The sequence below is a fragment of the Gorilla gorilla genome, chromosome 19 (genome assembly GCF_029281585.2).
Source record: "Gorilla gorilla gorilla isolate KB3781 chromosome 19, NHGRI_mGorGor1-v2.1_pri, whole genome shotgun sequence".
In the NCBI taxonomy this organism is placed as follows: Eukaryota; Metazoa; Chordata; class Mammalia; order Primates; family Hominidae; genus Gorilla; species Gorilla gorilla.
In genome coordinates, this window is record NC_073243.2 from 84,198,082 (window position 1) to 84,222,466 (window position 24,385).

The window sequence follows — 24,385 nt, forward strand, 5'->3', positions numbered from 1 at the left end:
CAGGCATGGCCGGCTGCAGGTCCCAAGCCCTGCCCCACGGGAAGGCAGCTAAGGCCCTGCGAGAAATCGAGCGCAGCGCCGGTGGGCTGGCACTGCTGGGGGACCCAGTACACCCTCCGCAGCCGCTGGCCCGGGTGCTGAGCCCCTCATTTCCCGGGGCCGGAGGCCCGGCCGGCTGCTCCGAGTGCAGCGCCCGCCAAGCCCACGCCCACCCGGGACTCCAGCTGGCCGGCAAGCGCCGCCTGCAGCCGCGGTTCCCGCCCGCGCCTCTCCCTCCACACCTCTCTGCAAGCTGAGGGAGTGGACTCTGGCCTTGGCCAGCCCAGAAAGGGGCCCCCACAGTGCAGCGGTGGGCTGAAGGGCTCCCCAAGTGCCGCCAAAGTGAGAGCCCAGGCAGAGGCGGCACGGAGAGCGAGCGAGGGCTGTGAGGACTGCCAGCACGCTGTCATCTCTCAGAACCACAGGAGAAACCTGAGAAGTGTCTCAGCACACTACCTGGATCCTAATGGTAAGAGCTCCTGTGGGAGGCTAGAGATGATTTCCTCTCCAAGTCCATGCCCAACATTGGTTATGTTGCCTTCAGAGGCTAGCACCATACTTCTATTTCCTTTAACTCAGGGGGACTTTGGTAGGCTGTGCTCCTCACCCCCTTAGGGGCAGTCTGCATCGAGGGTTAGATCTCTAAGTGACCGGGGTTCACCTCCATTTTACTCCTTGAAACTGGTAGGGCACTGTCCCCCAAATGACCAAGGGAGCAGTCTGAGACACCCAGCAATGACATATGCAGACTGGTTCTAGGTCGTAAAGTCGTTTCTAGCTGCCCATCTCACTCGCTAAGAGAAATCTCAGCTTCAGCAACTGTCCTCCTAGTCCAGTCTTGTGATGCCAGAGAGCCCAATTCCAGTGCCCATTTCTGGGGCACTGTCCACACTCCCACTCAATTCTGGCTATGTGGGCCTTTACCCCACTCCAGAGCAGTAATTACAATCTCTGGCCCAAGGCTAAAATTTTGTGGGTGCCACTGCCGGTTGTGAAACAGTGACTGACTTTGTATGAGCCTGGATAAAAAAAATGGTGCTCTTCTTTTGGTTCTGGAACTGAGAAAATGTCTGCAGCTTGCTTTTCCTGGGGCCTTTTCCTCTCTCCGTCTTTCAGCCTCTCTCCATGTCGGCTCCAGGGCTTGGAGGAAACAGGGTGCTATTTTTTGTTCTGAATTACACAGATCCCTAGTGGAAAGGTGAGTCACAGAGGGAGACTGACTGCCCCTCTTCTTTACTGGGGCTTCATTCACTTTTATCAGTCAATCACCATCACAAGGAAGGCTGTCCACCTTGTCATTTCTGGAGTCTGGGTTGTTCTTCATTTTTTTCTGATGAAATACCGTCTTCCTTCTTGAATTAAAGCTCTCGAAGTAGATCTTTATGCACTGTTTTGCTGTTTCCAAGTAGCGAAGGCATGCTAAAAGCCTCTAATCTGTCATCTTGGGGGTAAAAAACCTTTATTTTAAAGGTTTTGTTGTTGTTGTTTTGTGTTGTTCTGTGCTTGCCGATGATGTCAATTTAATTGGATTTTGATTAAAGAACAAGTTCTAATGTTTGCTATTTTGCGGAGTGATATGGTTTGGTTGTGTCTCCATCCAAATCTCATCTTGAATTCCTACATGTTATGGGAGGGACTTGGTGGGAGGTAATTGAATCATGGGGGCAGGTCTTTCCCATGTTGTTCTCATTGTAGTGAATAAGTCTCACGAGATCTGATGGTTTTAAAAAAGGGAATTTCCTTGCACAAGTTCTCTCTTGCTTCTCTGCTGCCATGTGAGACTTGATTTTCACCTTCTGCCATGATTGTGGGGCTTCCCCAGCCATGTGGAACTGTAAGTCCATTAAACCTTTTTCTCTTGTAAATTGCCCAGCCTCTTGTATGTCTTTATCATCAGTGTGAAAATGGAATAATACATGGAGATTGTTGAGAGTTTCTTTATATCCTAGTCTATGTTAAAATATCATAAATATTTCTCATGTAGGTCAAAATTATCTCTTTCTGTGCATTGGATATAGTAATTTATGCATGTATCTTCAGTCAAAGTTATTAATTATATTGTTCCAATTGTTTCGATTTTTATCAAAATTTTCTTCCTAATCTAATACTATGAAAAATGTGTTAGAATTGCTCATTCTGATTGGATATTTGTCAGTTATCTTTGAAATTATGTTGACTTTGACTTTTCTTTTTCTTTTTTTTTTTTTTTGCTTCATGTATCCTGAAAGCTTTATTATTAGCTGCTTGCTACATTACAATTGTTATGACTTACTGGAAATTTTATATTTTACTCCATTTTAGTATCTACCTTAATCTTTAACAATGATGTTTCATATAAGATAATTTTATCTAATATTAATATGAACAATCCAGCATCATTTGTTTTATACTTACCTGAGCTACATGCGTTTGTCTATCTGAAATCTATCAATTTATTAATCTATTTATTCTTCCATCACATATCTTTTAACTTTTTGTATGATTTTTATTTGGATATATCTTTATTAATCTGTATATTAGTTAACTTATATTTATATTCTTTCTGTTACTAATTTTCATTAAGTGTCATGGTGAATTTTTTTCATTTATTGTTATCAGTAATCTACTTGTAATCATTTTTACTACATTTTGTGCTATTATCTCTCATTTTTCTATCTTTTCTCTTTTTCTGCCTCCCATTGGATTGATCACATTTTCTGCTTTCTTTTCCTTTGGTTTCTCCCCATAACCCAAAGGTATAGAATTTCTGTATTCTACCATTTTCATTCAGTGTTCATCTGTTTTTTTTTTTTAAAGCATACAGACATTTTTCTTAAAAGGTGAAATTTAACTGTATCCTCACCCTCTAGCTGAACAATGCTGAAAAATCTTTAACCCTTTTTGTGTATAGGGAAAAAAAAGTGCAGCTCACTGCCTGTGCTCATTTAATTTTATATAAACATTCTCTTTGAGGCTGAAGCAAATCCGACTGATTTCCAACATGAAAGTAAAATATAAAATATAAAAGTTAGTTCTGTTTATTTCTAAACAGAACTAACTTCAGAATCGTCTGAATCATCAGAATCATCTGTTTAGGAAAAATTGAATTCATCAAATAAATCTTCAGCTAATACCTGTATGAAAACTATGTTAATATCACACTTAGGAATGCTATGTTTTCTAAAACTTGACATCTTCAGTGATTGAAAATTACTATATTTTATAAATGGAAATACCTCTACAAAAAACAGAATGCTATAAATAGAATGATGTCTTTTGTTTTGAAAGGTGATATACTAGAGTGAAGTGAAAATAATAATAAAATCAAGATCTTTTGTAGAGAAGTTATTTGGGGGTAAACACTGAAGCTGCAAGCACCGCTGGTCAGTATTCTTGGAGCAAATGGGAAATGGTTTAAATCTGTTACTTCTCGCTCCTGTCTCGTATGATGTCTGAGTTTGTTAAATTAATGACAACATATTCCACCTCCAGAATTAACAAAAATTTTTAAAATATCTCTATATTGTGCAATTTGTTTTCTTCAAAATTGTCTTACATTTTATTCTTCCTACCTAGATTCAATGTTGTTCTTTTTGAAATGCCAATTTTTATAGTTCTTGTAGTTCATTTATCTTAGTTTTATGTGTTATTTTTTACTGAAAATACTTTATTGTGTATAAATCAAATAATAGTTAATCGTGGTATAAGATTACAGGTTGGTAGCATATTTTCTCAGCTCTTTAAATATATTATTTTCTTGCTTCCTGGCATATAGTTTTGTTCTTGAGAAGTATGTTTTCCATCTACTAATGTGCATTTTTAGTTGTTTTTAAAAGGAGTCCCTATGTTCTAATTGATCTGCTGATGTACATTTATATATACTTGTCTTGCCCCAAACTCCCCTTCTTTAGTCTGAGCAATGATGCTTTTTATTATTTTTAAAATACTGTATTTGGATATTGCTTCTCCTCTAGCTTCTCCATATGGAGTGTCTATTTTATGCTCCAAGTTTTTTATTCCTTCTTTTTAAATAATTGTATAAACATAATTTGAATCATGTTATTTTGTTTCTTTAAACTATTAGAGACTTCTCTCTGAACTGAAAGCATAGAATCTACACTATGAAACGTAAGACATGATCTAGCCATTTGCTACATCACAAACCCTCATCTCATCACATCTGCCTCTCTTCTTATGCTCATACATGGCAACACCACCAGCCACATATCTTTTTAAAAAGACAGACATTATTAGAAACCTGAAAAGTCTGTTTGGAGTAACCTTGTGTTATAACTAGGAACAAATATAGTTGTTGAATAAGAGTAGCTGTTTAATGAATGATACTTAATTATAAAAGATGAATTAAACAATGAGCACATCAATGGTGGGGATTATTTCAACTGTCATTTTATCTTTTTTGTCAGAAAGAGTGCCTGGCACATTTTAGGTGTACAATAAAAATTGACTCAAATTTAATTGACTTTAGTGAAACAGAATTTTTAAAGAGGTTGACTGGAGGTAGCAGCAGATATACAAATGCTTAAAATATTTAACCTGAAAGTTAGAAATAGCATTAAATAAAGCTTTTAAAGAGATCATAAAATGTGATAATGCGAATTTTTAAAGGTGTTAAGAATGCACACAAATATGGTTAATATAGCAAAACTATTTAACTTTGAAATTCCATAAAACATTCAACTTTTAAGTCTATGTAATAGATATGTGAGAAAATTAGATTGCAAGATCATATTATCAGTCTTACAGATGAGATAGGCTTATCTTACTTTCTTTGTATAGAAAATTGTGAAACTTATATTAGTCCATATCTCAGACTTCCCTGCATAAACTGTACTGGCAATTACCATAAAAACATAGAGTGCCTAATAAAAATGAATCCACTGTTTGGAATAAAACTTGCCTTTTATTGAATTCAGAGTCATCACATTTCTTCTACCTAACTTCTTGAATAATGAGAGTTTCTACTCTCTTTAATGTTCTGAGAATTTTCTTCCTGAAAAACATAAAGGCTTATATTATTATGCAGAGGAAAAGGTATGGCCTTCTCTTGTGAACATGCAGCAGTATTCTATTTAAATAAAGTTGATTCAGCACAAGTCCTCGGGATACTAGCTATTTTATAGTTTGAAGAAATGCAGGATACTTGTCTGAGTTGACTCTCTCATTATATGCAGGCTTTCTACCGTGAGAGACTTTCTCAGAATGCTTCTTATAATATATTTTAGAAGCAAAGGCACAATAAAAACATATTACTACTTTTTTTCTTTTGTAGGTATAAGATAAATATATTTAAATATACCTTTGGCTATTAACAAATAGTAGTCATGGACTGAAGAGGCTTCTATTGCTTAATAATTTAAAGCCTCACATTATTTTATATAAAAGGAATTACTTGAGATTTGAATGTATCTAAAGTTTTTAAATTCATTACATTCGAAACATGCTAAAATACTGAAAGCTTCTTATATAATATTTTTATCACCCATTAGATTATTAAAATTTAATAGCATTGTTTATTTGGCATAATAATTAAAATGATCAAGATTTTTTTGAAAGCAAACTCTCGTAATTGCATGCAACATACAAATTTATTAATATCGAAGCATGAGTAGAAATCTAAAAATATTAACATATAGAATATTTTGATGCGATGGGTATAATTGAACAGAAAATCAAAGAAGGAAATAATATTTTAAAAACGATACAGTGAGACTGAAATTTTTCACATTAAAAAACTTTATTTACTAGAAAATGTATTTATCTAAACATCTCATATTAGGTTAAAATATGAATACTAAATTGAATGCACTCTTTCATATATACTTTCTATTACACTGGTGGGCAGTGTTATACACTATACCAGTAAGAACTTGTATTTTTATGTAAGAAATTTTAAAAGCCTGTTAATTACATGATTTTGAGTAAATTACTTAATGCCTTTCTGATGAATTCCTTATCTTTAAATTTAATAACAATATTAGTGCCTATTTCAGAAGATTGTTATAGGATTTAATTGATGTAAAATGTGTAAACAGCATTGCTGGGTACAAATTAAATGCTCAATAAATGTTAGCTTCTTATTATCACTAAATAACAAATCCTCTACTTTGTCAGATAATCTATTCCTGAAAGTATATAAAATCATTAAGTGTTGTGTAAATAAAGAAGGGTGAGATACATGAATGGCATAAGTACTAGGGTCTTAGAAACAACACAGCATTAATGTGCATGTCAAATTAAATAGAAACTTGCAGCAGATTCTGCTGTTTTCATATAGAATAACCTTGTTAGCAGAACTCTGATTCTGTGTGGCCCTGTGGCCAGTTAAATGTACTCTAGTATTCCTCATTTCATGAAATCAGACGTGACCACATTACAGGATGCTAGGCAACAGAAAGAGCTAGAAGCAGCCCTTCCCATAATCTCATTAAAATAAACCCATTACTTTTCTTTTCCTTTCTTTCTTCTACCTGCCTGGAATAGTTAGTAGAAGTCATCTTGCGATAATGAGACAACATGTATGAAGTTGGAAGATGACAATATAAAGGGTGGAGGCAAGGAAGAGTCTAGTTCCTGTTAAGCCACAATACCAGGGCCGAACAACCTGTATCTGAACCTCATCGAATGTTGTTATAGCATATGCTTGTGTTTAAGCCACAAAAAGAGCTTTTTTTTCTTTTTTATTATGTACAGTTGAATGTAATCCTACCTGACATAAAACTGACGAATGAAAGAAATCATAAAGATACATCATGCAACCAAAAATGTAACCTTCTCTTATATTAAAAGTTCTCTGTCATTCTCACTTTCTTTGTCATTTGCATTGCTTCTTTTTGCTATTTTTCCTCTTATCAATATTCTAGCTGTCCTCTTTCCATCTTCTTTACTAGTTTGTCTTCTACTTGACCATTGAAGTTTCTTGTAGATTGTTACAGAAGTAGCCCCCACTGTGTCCTGTGTCCTGGTAGCCACACCCATGTATTCTTTCTTCTCAAGTTGACTAAGGTGGGGTTTATTGCTGTCCTCTGTGATTGAGATATTGGCAAATATGATGTCAGCAAATGCTTGAAAGGTGTGGCCATAGAGGATTACTCTGCTTTTTGCTGTTTTTGGAATGAAGACTCCATGTGAAGAATCCCAAACCAGCCTGATGGAAGTGTGTGGACTGGAAAACAGCTAGCACCAAGTGCCAATCATGTGAGAAAGGCTATTTTACAGCCCTTAGCCCAAGACGATAAGTTGAGTGACCTAAGTTGAAAGCAACCAAAGAACCACCCCATAAACCCAGTCTAAATTGTTGACTCAAATGGAAGGGAAGTAAACAAAACTGTTGTTAATTTTTTAAACTATTGAGTTTTAAGGTGGCTTGCTACATAAAAACAGATATGTGAGACAAGCTTTCTAAAGTATCTTTTATGTTATTCTACTATATGGCTGCATTCTCTTTTCATCACTCCCAAATGGATATCGTCACACTTTAAATTCCTTCTGGCCTACAGATTCTCATCTACCTACCTTCTCAATGTCTCTGTGAGAATGTTACTTGTACAGGGACTTTAAACATATGAAATGTGTATTTCTAAATCTTTCTTAGTTCCCACTTTTGCCTCTGTGTGCCTCATGTCTCAATAACACTCACTAAATGAGTGATTTGATTAAGTATGAAATCTATAAGTAATAATTTCCCCATTTACTGTTGTTGCTTCACATATCCCTATTAAAAAATCCTGTCAGTTTCACGAAAGACCTCTGCGTTATATCAAATTCTCTTCATCTCTATTGCCACTATGATATGAGCCAAAAATCATCTCTCTCCCTAACTAAGGAAATAAAAATGCGTCCAGTTACTTAAAACGTTTATTTTTCTTCAATTTATTCTGCAAAAAAAGTTAAATTTATTTTTTTAATGCAGATATCATTAAATTAACCTGCATTATATTCCATTGCCTTTGAAATAAAAGGCAAGATATTTATATGATTGGGAAGTTTTTACAAAATTGTTCACCTCATTTGCACATCTTAAATTTCTGTCATTCTACTGTTTTTAAAATTTAAGCCATATTTGAACTTATTTCATTGTATTCAATGTCTCATATCCTTTCTGTGTGTTTTTGTGTTTATGCTATTTAACCCTTCTCTCTCCATGAAGATCTATTTTGTCTTCCTGTCTATTCAGTTTATACAACACTTCATTCAGGAGATTTTCATGGATACCTCTTCCAACTTCTGAATACGTGGAGTGTCCTTATCTTATGTTACAAAGAGGGGCATGATAACAAATATTTAAGACCAACTCTTGTGGGACAAAACAAAATTTTTATATTTGCCTTTGTTGATTTCTATTATGTAAATATTTCCACCATCGTTGATTTCAAGTAACATGACATCAATAGATCTGCAAAATTCCTAAAAGGTTAACAATTCCTGAACACTTAACAACTTGTTCTCATGAGCTGCTATAGGCTAGCTCCAGCACAGCACTAACTTCAGAGTCCAACTTCCTGCCAACATGCCCAGAGCACAGTTAATGTGAAGGTCCCATGGCGTTAAAGTCCATCTCTTTACTTATCTTTGCTCTGTTCCCTCTGGCTGGCATAGTGCAGAACCCAAACAAATATAAGCATGCAGCTTATAAAGATGCATTCAGTGTAAGGAAAAAGGAATGCATGAATGGAAATGCTTTCCTGGCCTCAGGGCTGCACATCATCAGGGAGCTAAAGAAGTGTCTGAAAGCAAACATCTCCATCCCTCTGTTTTGATCTACTCCCATCAGTATATTTGGGAGGGAAATTGAAATGAGTATGTATAGGTGGAAAATGCCTAGCTGGTGATTCCAATTCAATTCATGTTGAAGGCTACCATTTTAAAATTATGTATCTTAAGTGCATATATATTAGTCAAAAATAATTGGTATCGAGAAGATATTTAAAAGTGATTCAAACTATATTATGCAAAGGCTTTTGTATGTATTACTATTAAAAACAACCAAGCTTCACAGATATTTAGTTAAACACCTAGTTAACAGCCAAAATAAGGAACTAAATGGATGCATAACCCAGTCTCTTTCAACTTCTCTATTATCTGTAGTCTGAAGTATCAGAAATAAAATGATCTTGATTACTACAGAAAAGTTGCTTGAATAAGCTATAATTGACTGGAGATTAGAGATTGATTATAGAATAAGTCAATAGGAGATGCAATGAATATGAGTTTAACTTTGAAGCTTTAGGAGAATAATTCCAAAAGAATAACACATGATCTCAACCACCACAAAATTGATGCTGAAATGCTTAATGCCCATGTTTGCAAGTTAAATAATAAAGAATTCTTAAGAAACAATTACAATATTATTTACTAAATTAGCATGTTTCCATAATTCTAAGACGCATGTTTTTAATTTTCATGTATCGAAAATTCAAATGCAATAAGTAAAACATATTGAATTATAATTTAATTGCAGTACTTGTTTCCATACTAGTAATACACTAAATACAATAAATTAATGGTACCATCAATTTGATAAAATACAGTAATTTTATGTTATAGTAGATAATATTTTACAAATAGGAGATAAAATTATAAAAATGTCCCTTTTTTAAAGTCCTAATTCAGAACAACAAAATGAAAGGGTTGTGAGTAATAAATATTAGGTTATAATTAAAACAATGCAACCAAGGGAGCTGAAAACATAATTACAATGATTAAAATAACATTTCTTGAGTTCTCATTATGGCTTTAAGACATTGAGGTAGAAATTTGCAAAGAAATCCTTATACAATCACTTCAACATATTATTTTATGTTTTGCTACAATTCTTCCAAGTTTAATTTATTGAAGAGAAAAAAAGAAACTGGCAGAGATAGAAACAAAGAGGAAACAGACAGACAAAGACGTAAGGAAAGAACAGGTTTGAAGTTAAGCTAAATGTTTAAAAGAATGAGTATGAATAGTTACGATAAAGAGTATTACTAAAATTGTGGTCCAGGAATCATATCTATAATAATTACCTGATAGGCTTGTTAAAAATGAAGATTCTTTGGTTCTGACCCAAACCTACTAAATCAGAAAATCTGTGGAAAGGGACTAGAAAACTTTATTTTTAACAAGCTCCCTAGAAAGTTTTATGCACAATAAAGTTTGAGAAAACCTGAATTATAGGGTGAAAAAAAAAAGATAAGCCAAAAAATAAATCAAGCATAAATTATTACAATTTTAATCATGTAGTGAGAACTGGCTAAGTATGCTGAGTAAGCACTTCAAATTATAATACTTTCATATGCGTTTCATATGAGAATCTATTTAAAAGTGAATGCATTTCAATTGAGTCATGAATAACTGCTTACTGAAAGTGGTTTAATAGCACAGAATACTAGGTAATATTAAACCTTATCTGTTATTGATAAATATGATCTAATGCTATCTGTTTTTTCATCTAAAGAATTTAAAATTAAGGTTGAATGTTCTTACATATATTGTTGCTTTCTTTAGAAAAAAATACTTATTTTTCACATCTCTTATTCAGTTTTCTAGCTTATGTATTTCATCTACCTGGAGTCATCTGCAATGCTACAATTTTGTTGGAAAAATCAACAAGTATTATGTCTGTATCAAATTGTTTGAATAATATTTCTCATAAAATATAAAAAGTATTACATATTTTTGCATGAAACTGAATATCAGCCACAAAGTTTTGAGTTTACTTGTTAACACCAAGCTATCTGTTAATTTGAACACATAGAAAACAAATATGTTCTATATCTTAAAAAAAACACGGTATGGTATATAGAAAAGAAAAGTTAATTGAGATTTGCCTTAAATTAATCAATTAAGTTATACTTAAATCATCACCATTTTCTGAATTGTTAAAACATGTATTAAAATTTCCTGTGAACAATAACAGGATATCCTCCCTAACTCATTTTATGAGGCCAGCATCATCCTGATACCAAAGCCTGGCAGAGACACAACAAAAAAAGAGAATTTTAGACCAATATCCCTGATGATCATCGATGTAAAAATCCTCAGTAAAATACTGGCAAACAGAATCCAGCAGCACATCAAAAAGCTTATCCACCATGATCAAGTGGGCTTCATCCCTGGGATGCAAGGCTGGTCCAACATACACAAATCAATAAACGTAATACAGCATATAAACAGAACCAACGACAAAAACCATGTGATTATCTCAATAGATGCAGAAAAGGCCTTTGACAAAATTCAACAACCTTCATGCTAAAAACTCTCAGTAAATTAGGTATTGATGGGATGTATCTCAAAATAATAAGAACTATCTATGACAAACCCACAGCGAATATCATACTGAATGGGCAAAAACTGGAAGCATTCCCTTTGAAAACTGGCACAAGACAGGGATGCCCTCTCTCACCACTCCTATTCAACATAGTGTTGCAAATTCTGGCCAGGGCAATCAAGGAGCAGAAGGAAATAAAGGGTATTCAATTACGAAAAGAGGAAGTCACATTGTCCCTGTTTGCAGATGACATGATTGTATATCTAGAAAATCCCATCATCTCAGCCCAAAATCTCCTTAAGCTGATAAGCAACTTCAGCAAAGTCTCAGGATACAAAATCAACGTGCAAAAATCACAAGCATTCTTATACACCAATAACAGACAAACAGCCAAATCATGAGTGAACTCCCATTCACAATTGCTTCAAAGAGAATAAAATACCTAGGAATCCAACTTACAAGGGACATGAAGGACCTCTTCAAGGAGAAATATAAACCACTGCTCAATGAAATAAAAGAGGATACAAACAAATGGAAGAACATTCCATGCTCTTGGGTAGGAAGAATCAATATCGTGAAAATGGCCATACTGCCCAAGGTAATTTATAGATTCAATGCCACCCCCATCAAGCTACCAATGATTTTCTTTGCAGAATTCAAAAAAACTACTTTAAACTTCATATGGAACCGAAAAAGAGCCCGCATTGCCAAGTCAGTCCTAAGCCAAAAGAACAAAGCTGGAGGCATCACGTTACCTGACTTCAAACTGTACTACAAGGCTACAGTATCCAAAACAGCATGGTACCGGTACCAAAACAGAGATATAGACCAATGGAACAGAACAGAGCCCTCAGAAATAATGCCACATATCTACAACTATCTGATCTTTGACAAACCTGACAAAAACAAGAAATGGGGGAATGATTCCCTATTTAATAAATGGTACTGGGAAAACTGGCTAGCCATATGTAGAAAGCTGAAACTGGATCCCTTCCTTACACCTTATACAAAAATTAATTCAAGATGGATTAAAGACTTAAACGTTAGACCTAAAACCATAAAAACCCTAGAAGAATACCTAGGCAATACCATTCAGGACATAGGCATGGGCAAGGACTTCATGTCTAAAACTCCAAAAGCAATGGCAACAAAAGCCAAAATTGACAAATGGGATCTAACTAAACTAAAGAGCTTCTACACAGCAAAAGAAACTACCATCAGAGTGAACAGGCAACCTATAGAATGGGAGAAAATTTTTGCAATCTACTTATCTGACAAAGGGCTAATATCCAGAATCTAAAATGAACTCCAACAAATTTACAAGAAAAAAACAACCCCATCAAAAAGTGGGTGAAGGAGATGAATAGACACTTCTCAAAAGAAGACATTTATGCAGCCAAAAGACACATGAAAAAATGCTCATCATTACTGGCCATCAGAGAAATGCAAATCAAAACCACAGTGAGATACCATTTCACACCACTTAGAATGGCGATCATTAAAAAGTCAGGAAACAACAGGTGCTGGAGAGGATGTGGAGAAATAGGAACACTTTTACACTGTTGGTAGGATTGTAAACTAGTTCAACCATTGTGGAAGTCAGTGTGGCAATTCCTCAGGGATCTAGAACTAGAAATACCATTTGACCCAGCCATCCCATTACTGGGTATATACCCAAAGGATTATAATTCGTGCTGCTATAAAGACACATGCACACATATGTTTATTGCAGCACTATTCACAATAGCAAAGACTTGGAACCAACCCAAATGTCCAACAATGATAGGCTGGATTAAGAAAATGTGGCACATATACACCATGGAATACTATGCAGCCATAAAAAATGATGAGTTCATGTCCTTTATAGGGACATGGATGAAGCTGGAAACCATCATTCTCAGCAAACTATCTCAGGGACAAAAAACCAAACACCACATGTTCTCACTCATAGGTGGGAAGTGAACAATGAGAACACATAGACACAGGAAGAGGAACATCACACTCTGGGGACTGTTGTGGGGTGGGGGGACAGGGGAGGGATAGCATTAGGAGATATACCTAATGCTAAATGACGAGTTACTGGGTGCAGCACACCAGCATGGCACATGTATACATATGTAACTAACCTGCATGTTGTGCACAGGTACCCTATAACTTAGAGTATAATAAAAAAATAAATAAATAAAACAATGACAGAATAACCCTAATTTTCTGTATTCATCCTCAATTGTTTTATTATTTTGTTGGATTTTAAATAGATAGGTTTTATTTACACCTAGCATTGAAATATTTAATAAGAGATTGCAATTGTATCCATTTTGAATAAAATAGAGCTAAAAGTCATTATCTATGAGAATGGTTTTATTTTTATTTAAACAGTAAAAAATAATTAAATTTTTTATTTAAGGAGTGACGAGATGTTAACCAAAATGTACAGCAATTTAAGTTAACATCTTGCCACTCCTTAAATAAAAAATTTAATTTTTTTTTTGCCTAACTACACGTTACTATTTTAAATTTTTTTCAGTATTAAGACATTTAATGTATATGTCTCATGCTTAGACAGCTATAAACGACTTCCCTACAACTGAGAAGCTTTAAGTTAGCACAGGTACCTTTTTTTTTTTTTTTGACGGAGTCTCGCTCTGTCGCCCAGGCTGGAGTGCAGTGGCTGATCTCTGCTCACTGCATTCTCCACCTGCTGGGTTCACTCCATTCTCCAGCGTCAGCCTCTGGAGTAGCTGGTACTACAGGCACCCGCACCTCGCCTGGCTAATTTTTTGTAATTAGTAGAGAGGGGGTTTCACCGTGTTGCCCATGCTGGTCGCCTGCAGTCCCAGCTACCCCCCGCCACGCCCGGCTAATTTTTTGTATTTTTAATAGAGACGGGTTTTCACTGTGTTAGCCAGGATGGTCTGGATCTCCTGACCTCGTTATCCGCCCACCTCGGCCTCCCAGAGTGCTGGGATTACAGGCGTGAGCCACCGTGCTGGGCCTAGCACAGGTAACTTTTATTTACCTCAGTTTTATATGAAGAGTCAAGGAGAGAAATGAAAACTTAAAAAGGACAAATATTGTCTACATTTTCTAATGGAGGTTTGCTCCATATCATGTTTCTCTCTTGCTTTTCCTGGAGCAACTTCAAGGTGGAGAATATCTTCTCAAGTCAAGATTATGCTATGGTAACATATTAGCTATGAATTGATGCAGACAGCTTTCTAACCATTTGAAATTGCTCAGAAATACATAAAGGCTATGGATGTTAAAAGGAAAAAGCTCTTTTCCAAGTTTGCTATGTTGTTGATTTATGAGGTAGGGCAATTAAAAGTGTGTCTAAGCTTAAACAAATGTGCCTTTTCTACCTCTGCTTATTTAGCAGAATTCTTAAAAGAACAAGCTCACAGATGTAAGAAAAATGACACTGGGACATTAGTAAACATTTTTACACTTACATAATTATATATTTTTGACACTTATAAGACAATGATTTAATAGAATCCAGAACTGAAGTGCATGCTAAAGTCATTTTTGTAGAACTTTGCCCTTGATAGTGGTGTATAAATGATGTTCTTACATTGTACATACGCACATATAGATGCACAGCCATAAACACAAAAAGACATTTGAGTGTTGCTATTTTACCTTGAATTTAATGGTTTAACTGTATGCTGTCTTTTGTTATAAATTTATGCATCCATTTTGAAAGCAGTATAGTAGTGTTGGTATAAATAGTATACTAATTAATTTTAAAAAACAAGTTACATAATTGAAAATGGCAGAGTAGAAACTAATCTTTGAAATTATGATTGTTGTAGCTCTCTCCAAAGGTATCTTCTAGGATTATACATTTTTGTTAAACAGATAGTTTTCCTTTATCAGAGGTTATCATGAATCTACACTGTCATTACCACATTAAATAAATTTTATCCCTCTGAGGAGAATTCTGACCTTTCATAGCACAGAAAATAGACTGATAGCACTTTCAGCAATTCCCATAAATTACACACCAGTTGCTGTGGTTTGGATGTTTCCTACAAATTTTATGTTGAAATTTAATCGTCATTAGTATTAAGTGGAGGATTCTTTGGGAGGTAATTAGAATTATGTAAGGTCATCAGAGTGGGGGCTCCATGTTGGGACTGTGGCTTTATAAACAAAGGGGAAGAGAGACCTGAGCTAGGACTCTTGCTCTGCCTCACAATGTGATACCTCTTACCATGGGATGATATCGCAATAAGGCCTCACCAGATGTGTCACCTTGATCTCAAACTTTCCAGGCTCCGGAACCACAAGAAGTAACATTTCTCTTTTTTTTAATGAATTACCCAGTCTCAAGAATTCCGTTATAGCAACACAAAAAGAAATAAGACAGTAGTCTTGCACATCATTAAGATTATTATCAATGCTGCACATTTAGGTTAAAATTTGTGAAAAGTTAGATGAGAATCTTAATGGATATTTTATATTTCACTTTTGCTTTTCTGCTACTGAGATGCTCATTACTTCTTATCGTAGCAAAAATAACAATAAGTTGCAAAATCCATTGTATAAATTACATGTTTTTTTTCTCATTATGAGTGACTCCATGCAATTTACTTCGAAGTTAGTTCATGAGGAAATTATACTTTGGAACTCCTAAAGAAAAATTGCACCCAACAGGTCAACAGGCAAAGGAGACTATTCATGACTATTTCAATAGAGAAAAGAGACTGAATCTAACTCTGATGAAACAAGAGTCAAGAAAATTTTCAAGTCCTGGGGTGATCTAGTGGAAAAGTACTGGAAGATACTAATAGAGAAGTTAGTCGGTGTGTTTAGACCTTCTGTGTTTGCTAATTGGTGGTTATTGAAATTAGTCTTCTACAGAGAGACTGGAAGATAAGGCACTATCTTTCTGGATGATTACATTTCAAAAGGATGGTTCCCAGGTTCTTGAGAAAGGTATTAGCTGGTAATAAAACTGGCCAAAGGCTGGGAGAAGATTTACATCTCAAAGGGGCAGGGAAAGAATTTGCATTTAAAAGTTTTCTTAAGTAAATGCTCTAAGGGAAGGGAGGCTAGAAGCCTAGAGTCAGTGTCTAAAAGTTACTCAAACTGAGGACAATGTTAAAGCTATCTTGCTCAAAATAAGAGAAACCATACCTTCATTTGCAGGCTACTTCTGCAGAGAGAACACCAGAGGGGAAAGGAATCTATCAGAAGGCAAGGTGAGTTTCTATAACTGGAAGTTCTTTTCCTTCACTATTTCTTTTTGAGTCAATTTTTCTTCTCCAAGAAACTTTCAAAATATATTCACTTCACGTGTCCCCACAAGGAGTATCTTTTTCAAAGTACTTATGACTAGAAATTTAACTTTTGAGGTCACTTTTTGCCTTCCTAATTACACTGTAAGAATTTTTCTGGCAAGATATTATGAATTTTTTTATATGAATTTCCGAGAACAAACTAAGTGCCACACCTAGTAAATAAACACTGAATATTGTTGAATGAAAGAAGCATTGTTTTTTCAAAGTAAATACAGTTTAAAGTAAGCTAGGGTAAAGAGAGTCACATATGGAGAAAGAATTCTACAAAGTCCCTAAAATCTTGAGTCTTAAAGCATTTATTCTGTCTCTTTGAGCATTAAGGCCAAATCTATTAGGGGGCATTATAAATGAAAAATATGCAAATTAAAAATAATAGCCCAGTTTTAATGGGATTATAACAAAATCGAATATGAGCTTAACTTTGAATTTCTTAGCTTTTATGTTTCAAGTTAAATCCATGATACCATTTGAAACTATCTTTTGGAATGCAAATCAGTACCAATACTGCTGAGCATAGTGAAAATTAATGAAAATAATAACAGAAAAGAACTTACGAAGTCTACTAAATCCCATTTTAACATAAGTAGAGTCAAAGTGGTCTTTGTTATTGTTATAATTAACTGATTGCATGCAAACACAACCCTACTTATTTAACTGAAATATAAAGAAAGTTGTATATCTTCTAATAGGATGTATATTTATATATAGTCTAAAATGCCAAAAAAAAGTCGTATTTTGAATTTTACCGAGAAATAGTAACCAATAACTTCAAATCTTTTGTTTGGTTGGAAAATACTTGTTGTATTCTGAATAAACTTTTAAACATATGTTAAAATTGTGTGTGAATTTTAAATTATAGAGATAAATCATTAAATATTGAAAGCCAGTTTTTCTGCATTAATATTCTTATAAGGAAGCGTAATTTTAACAGAAAGTTGTATTGTGTTTCCTATTTAATTATAGATAATCACATATTTAAAAGATAATTGTAATTTTTAATAAATATTAAACCTGTTGTTAATAATGTACAGAAACCCAGATAATTACTTTTGACAGAATTATTTCTCACAGAATTGAACATTTTCTTACATCAACAACAAAAATGTTCTGTCTCTGCTTCTGTGATATAAAAATGATGATACATTATGGTATTTAACAGTAAGCATGAATGATTTTTTTAAATAGAGTATATTTTAAGTGTTTATTTCAAGCTCACTCTCTGTGAACATTTTAATTTAGTGAAATTTAATTAAGACAATGGGACTATTATTCAGCATGCTCAATTTTTATGTAGTTGTATTTTAGAGAGAAATTTAGATTTGTATAAACTTCTGGCTTTAAGATAATATCAAATGCACATCAGTTGAGGAAACATATCATATGGGAGAGAAAGAGACAGAGTCAAAAAGAGAGAAGAAAGAGAAACTAATTCTATAATTATGGGAATAAGGCGTATATTTTTTGTGGTTTTGATTTGTGCCTTTTCACTAAATATTTTTTATGACTTTAATAATTTTAGATATCAACATTTTAAGATTTCCTACTCTTCTATGTAATAAATAACAGCTAGTAAATAATTCTATTATTGCTAGAAACATATATTATTAACAGGAGATTCATATACTTCTATTAATGTAATATGTTAAAATTTACATAATTAATAACATTCAGTGAATGATGACAAGTCATTAAAATACTCTGAAATAATGAAGGCAGAGGCTGAATAGTTACACAGTTAACTCTGAAGTCACGCAATACCACACAGCTAATCTTTGTGACACACCTGCCTCCCCCTTTAGACTTCAGTAGTGATAAGCATCATATACTGATAACTGCATCTACCAGTATAAAAACATTTCCACTTAAAAAAGGGAATATTTCTATTTTGGCTTCCTCAGAAGCATAAAAAGAAATTGCCAAAAACAGGAAAAGAAACAAACAACAACAAATCAAAACCCATCCCACACTTCCCTTTATGTTGCATGGGAAAGATTCTCAACAATAATCATGTCCAATTATTCTTTACCAAGTAAATCACTCCAGAGACCTCCTATAGAATAATATTCTGTGCCTGGAACAGGACAAAGCCCTAGAATTTACAAACGGCCAGTATTAGCCTGTTTTCACACTGCTATAAAGAACTACCTGAGACTGGGTCATTTGTAAACAAAAGACATTTAGTTGACCCATAGTTCTGCATGGCTGGGGAGGCGTTGGGAAACTTAAAATTATGGCGGAAGGTGAAGGGGAAGCAAGGCAGTCTTACATGGCAGCAGGAGGGCGGGGGGAAACTGCAAAACACTGTTAAACCACCAGATCTTGTGAAAACTCACTCACTGTCACGAGAGCAGCATTGGGGAAACTGCCACCATGATCCAATCACGTTCCATCAGGTTCCTCTCTTGACATGTGGGGATTTCAAATTAGGATCATTAGCAGAAGGGTAAAAAAATAAAAAAAAATAAGAGTTCTGCCATGTATATCAGTCATCTTAGATTTTGATGTTGCTGTACGTATTTTCTATGGCATATTTTATCATGGATTGTAGGGCTATTATAAATATTAAATATGATAAATTCAGACACATATGCAGAAGCAAATATAAACTTAATTAGTAATTTTTTACCACATACAATGGGGGAACTTTCTAGGAGACTAGTATTTGTGAATTGTACTATGTTTCAGAAAATTACCAGGCTGTTTTCTTGTAGGGAAGTCAAAATAAAAAGCTCATCAATTTAATCATAGAATACATTCAACATTAATAAACATAATTATCCATATTTCCGAATATTTTTTGCAGAAGTACTTTAATGTAGAAAATATATTTATGAGAAAATGACTTATGCCTAAGTTGAGTGATACACAGTGTTGGGATGCTTCAAATATATACATCAAGCAAGCGTATATATATATCTCTTTTTTTTTTTTTTTGGTCGCCCAGGCTGCAGTTCAGTGGTGCTATCTTGGCTCACCGCAACCTCTGCCTCCGGGATTTAAGCAATTCTCCTGCCTTAGCCTCCCGAGTAGCCGAGACTACAGGCACATGCCACCACACCTGGCTTATTTGTGTATTTTTGGTATATACGGTGATACGGTCTGGCTGTATCCCCAACAAAATCTCATTTTGAATTCCCACATGTTGTGGGAGGAACCTGGAGGGAGGTGATTGAATTACAGGGGAGGGTCTTTCCTGCACTGTTCTCATGATAGTGAATAATTCTCACGAGATCTGATGGCTTTATAAGGCAGAGTATCCATGCACAAGCTCTCTCTTTGCCTGCTGCCATTTATGTAAGACGTGACTTGCTCCTCTTTGCCTTCTGCCATGATTGTGCGGTTTCTTCCACCACGTGAAACTGTAAGTCCAATTAAACCTCTTTCCTTTCTAAATTGCCCAGTCTCAGGTATGTCTTTATCACCAGAGTAAAAACAGATTAATACAGATGGGGTGTTACCACGTTGGCCAGGCTGGTCTCAAAGTCCAGACCTTAAGTGATCTACTCATCTTAGCCTCCCAAAGTGCTGAGATTACAGGCATGAGCCACCATGCCTGGCCAACGATGTATATATATATACATATAAAATCATTGCTGTTATATTTTAAAATAATAAATTTATGACCAATTTTCTCAGGAGGTCCTGAATTCACAATATTCTATTGCAGCTTTTCTACATGATGATGAAATCAGTCATAAAAACCATAGTTAATGAATTACATATGATATAAATTATATTTACATTATTTTGAAGGCATTAAAGCAAACCCCTGTATTCACAAGTTGAATGAGCTAATAATAATGTTAGTGTTAGATTCTCAGAATAAACCATTTATATTCTTATACCTAACCTGAAAGAGCACTACATAAAGCTGAAAGATTTGCTGCAGACTGCTACTTCAAATTTTGAACTCAGCCAAACAAGTTGATACATTTGCGGGCTATCAATTTAATTATTTAAGTTTTGTGGCAAAGAATCATTAACTGGGGCACAATGGTATATTTAATTTTAAAAGATGCTTATAGGCAAATTTTCAGGATTTATGTTGGTTATAGAATAAGGCATGAAGTAGAAAAGTAAATAGTAATTGTCCTAATTTCTCTTTGGTATGTAAGCAAAGGAGGTTGTAACAGGAAGCATGAATATATAATTCTTTTTATTCTCCTAAATATGTTTGTTATTTACCCTTCCACAAGCTGGTGGTGACAAAAAAAAGAAGACTGAGAAAAATGCAATTTGTATATATTTTTCTGGAGATTTTCAGGTGATTCTCTAGGTTTTATCCCTGAAGCTAAAAATCTGCTGCTGGCTAGCCTGAGTGTAGGTTATGACAACCTACCTGGAAAGCTGGCTAATCACTTCAAGCATGATGTGAAAATTACATTAAGTTTTGAAGTTTCTCTTTGCTAAGTTTAGCAAAGTACTTAGACTGTATGTTTATGTGCCTGAAAAAGTGAATGAAAAAGTGAATGAAGGCGCATAGGAAAAAAAAAAGCTTTTAAAAGTAAGAATGAACATGAATATGAATGTAAATATGAATGTGAATAAGTGAGATGTTAAACAGTGACTAAACAGTGAGCAAACAAATTTCTGAAATTAATGCATACAAACGCAACAGAATGGAATTGTGAAGAAAACAGACACTTATATGTATGTTTTAATCCATCATAAATTAAGTTTCTTCTTTCACATCTGGCTGTGGCAGAGAAACTGGTACCAGAAATGGCCCAGAACTAGAATGAAGTAGAAAAATTGGGCAAGATGTATATATAAAAGAAGTCTGTTTTTACAATTTTGGCAACTGGAAGCTGAGAAATATTATTTCTGAAAGAAGGAAAACAAATGAGACACACGGTATGATTTTCCTCAGCTCTCTCTTTGTGGGACACTTTCTGAATTGTGGCAAAAGAAGGAGTCACTCAAGCAGAATACTGAGATCTTCAACCTACCGATTGAAATTCCAAGAGACTGAGGCAGAGTACCAGAAGGGAGAGAACTGCCCAGCATACAGGTTCCCTGCTATCTGCATAGGGCCAACTTGATTCTTTGGATATCTGACCAATAAGAAGAACTGGCTGTGTAAGAACAACTATTTAGGAGCTAATATCTGAAAAATTATCAGAAGACATGTAGGATGGGAGATGCTTGATTTACAATCCATGAGAGTGCAGAAGCAGTGTTGAACACCCAGGGTCTTCAGTGGAGGCATAAGAATTGTCGTGCTTGAGCAGTAGTCCTCATCCAAAACTACAGGGAAGACTGCATTAGTTTTCTTCTGCTGCCATAAAAAAAATGCCACAAATTTAGTAGCTAAAAATAACACAAATATGCTATCTTACAGTTCTGGAGATCAAAAGTCTAAAATGGGTCTCACTGCTAAAATCAAGGTGTGAAACTGCATTTATTTCTGGAGGCTCTAGGGGAGAATCCATTTTCTTCATTTGCAAGCATCAAGAGGCAGTCTGCATTCCTGGGCTTCATTTATTTATGTCATCTTTAGTTTTAATCAGAATTATTTCATAGTTTTCCCTATACAGGCCTCTCACAACCGTTGTCAAATTTTCTTCTGTCTTGAAGATAAAAAATTTATTTTATATTACTTTTAGATGTTAATGTATCAAGGAAAGATAACGAACTAAGACAGAGAAAACTGGGCAGGAATATGCAGGTAATGTCACTTTTAGAAGTCATGATAGATATATACACTAGAAAATCAACTAGCAAAATATATAATATTGATAGTTTGCTGTTCTAAATGATTTTTATATACAATTTGTTTTCAGATATCTGTGTTTTAAATATATTAGACTCTGTTGAATACATAACATATACATTTCTTAAACATACTTATAATTATATTCACTTATAATCTTCCTTCAATTAAATTTATAATTATCTAGAATTTCTTTTATACATAAAACCCTATTATTTGATATTTTATTATTAATAGAATAACCACTATAATATTTATTTTACAAAATAATAGGGTTAATACAATTTCTCAGTAATCATATGTAATTTATTGTATACAACTTTTATTTTACTTTAGTTACTATAAATTATTGAAGTTATATTTTTCTTACTTGCAATTACTTTTAAAAAAGTGGATGTTTTACTGGTCTCATTATTTGCACGTGTCAGGTAAGAGAATATCTTTATAAATGAATAAAAGAAATGACTATAAAACCACAACCATAAAACACTGGAAGCCTGCATGGTAATAAGCCAATTTTTGTGGAAATGAACTCATTAATGCTAAATTTTTGCTGACTTCCAACTGATCTAAAAACTGCTTTACAAAATTCAAAAGGCACTTCATGAATTGTAGAAGAGATGAAGAAAAAGGGAATGAACCAACCATTACCAAGCATACTTCACTCATTTGGTTTCCAACAAACTCCCCTATAATCTATAGCTGAGAGCTGGGGAAATATGAATAAAATTGATGAGGGTGACAGAAGGGTTTTATCAGAGTTTCACCAAAAGCTTCTTGTTGAGCAGTGCAAAGCAGTTTAAACATGAAGTGCAGCTGGGCTTTGACTATTTGTTAGATTTTATTGTACCTTTCCTTGCACTTGCAAATTTTCACAGGTTTCTCACCAAAATGTCATATTGCCATAAGAGTGGGATGTAGACACTGGAGGGGGCAAATTAAGAAACAAAACAGAATTTGAAAAAGATAATTGTACAATAGATAGAAGGCTATGAAAAAAATCTCATCTTTTGTTAGAGTACTTATGTAAAAAGTCATTTAAAATACTTGATCAAATTGAAAATCGTATTTAATAAATATTCATAGGTTTATAAGCAGAAAAAGAAGTAAAGATAATAATTAAAGATGTCAGTTTCCTATGATAATAATTCTTTTTATTAAAATACCCCTGAATGTATGTGGTCCATTTTAAAGCACACAAAATGTCAACACAGGTTAAAAGATAAGAATCTCAAATACAAGATTTTAAACATCTTAATAATCAAAACAATCAAAAACTTGATATTTCTTTTTCATTGTATTTTGAAAATGTGATGGCAAATTATTATTTTGCCACAGTTATTCACAACCTATTTTCTCAAAGAAGTAGACCCAGGTAAACCTAACTGCATCATTTTGTGTCTCTGATTTAAAACAGAGAGAAGCAAAATGCCGCACTAACAGAAGGTATTCTCAGTTAAGGGGCCGATTTTGTTTCTACTTATTGTTTACGTTCTCCATACTTAAAAAATTTAAATAATAAATTGTTGTCATAAGACAGTTATTACACCAAGAAGAACCTTACAATTAAGCTCAAGACCTACAAGAAGCTATTAAAATTAATGGAGGAGCCAAATGTGGAGCAGAACATCTCTGGACATCAAGTTGACCGGCCAAAATTTCCTGGAACAGGTACCTTTCTGTTTTCCACAATAAATATACAAGCCAAAATGCAAACAGAATTGGAAGCAGAAATGAGATACAGTCACTCATGCAAATTTACTAGTTAAGCTAATTAAAAGAAAATATTCCATTCATTTATTCAGCCTAAGTTTACTTGAAAGTTAGTTTATCCCTTTGAAATCCATCAGTATCTCATATACCATAAAAAAGTAAAATTTAGTTAAATATCGTTTGATTTTATCTACTATATGCAAATAAATGGTTAGACATTCAAGGAGGAGAAAAGTTCATGAGACATTTACTATCTCTGGGTGCTACAGGATAATTGTCAGGAGTTTACTATATGCTTCACAAAGATATAGTAAGTGCTATAGAATAAACAATTAAATTTAAGTTATAATGGAGTCACAGAGCACA

The 24,385-nt window shown here is 34.3% G+C and overlaps 1 long non-coding RNA gene across 1 annotated transcript; it reads left to right on the forward strand.

Annotated features, from left to right (window-relative positions):
• Positions 1-1,804: 1,804 nt before the first annotated feature.
• LOC129528030 (uncharacterized) lies at positions 1,805-24,049 on the forward strand. The gene is made up of 4 exons (XR_008673172.2): positions 1,805-1,873; positions 16,442-16,494; positions 22,200-22,261; positions 23,847-24,049. It is a non-coding gene; the product is annotated as an uncharacterized lncRNA (long non-coding RNA).
• Positions 24,050-24,385: the final 336 nt, after the last annotated feature.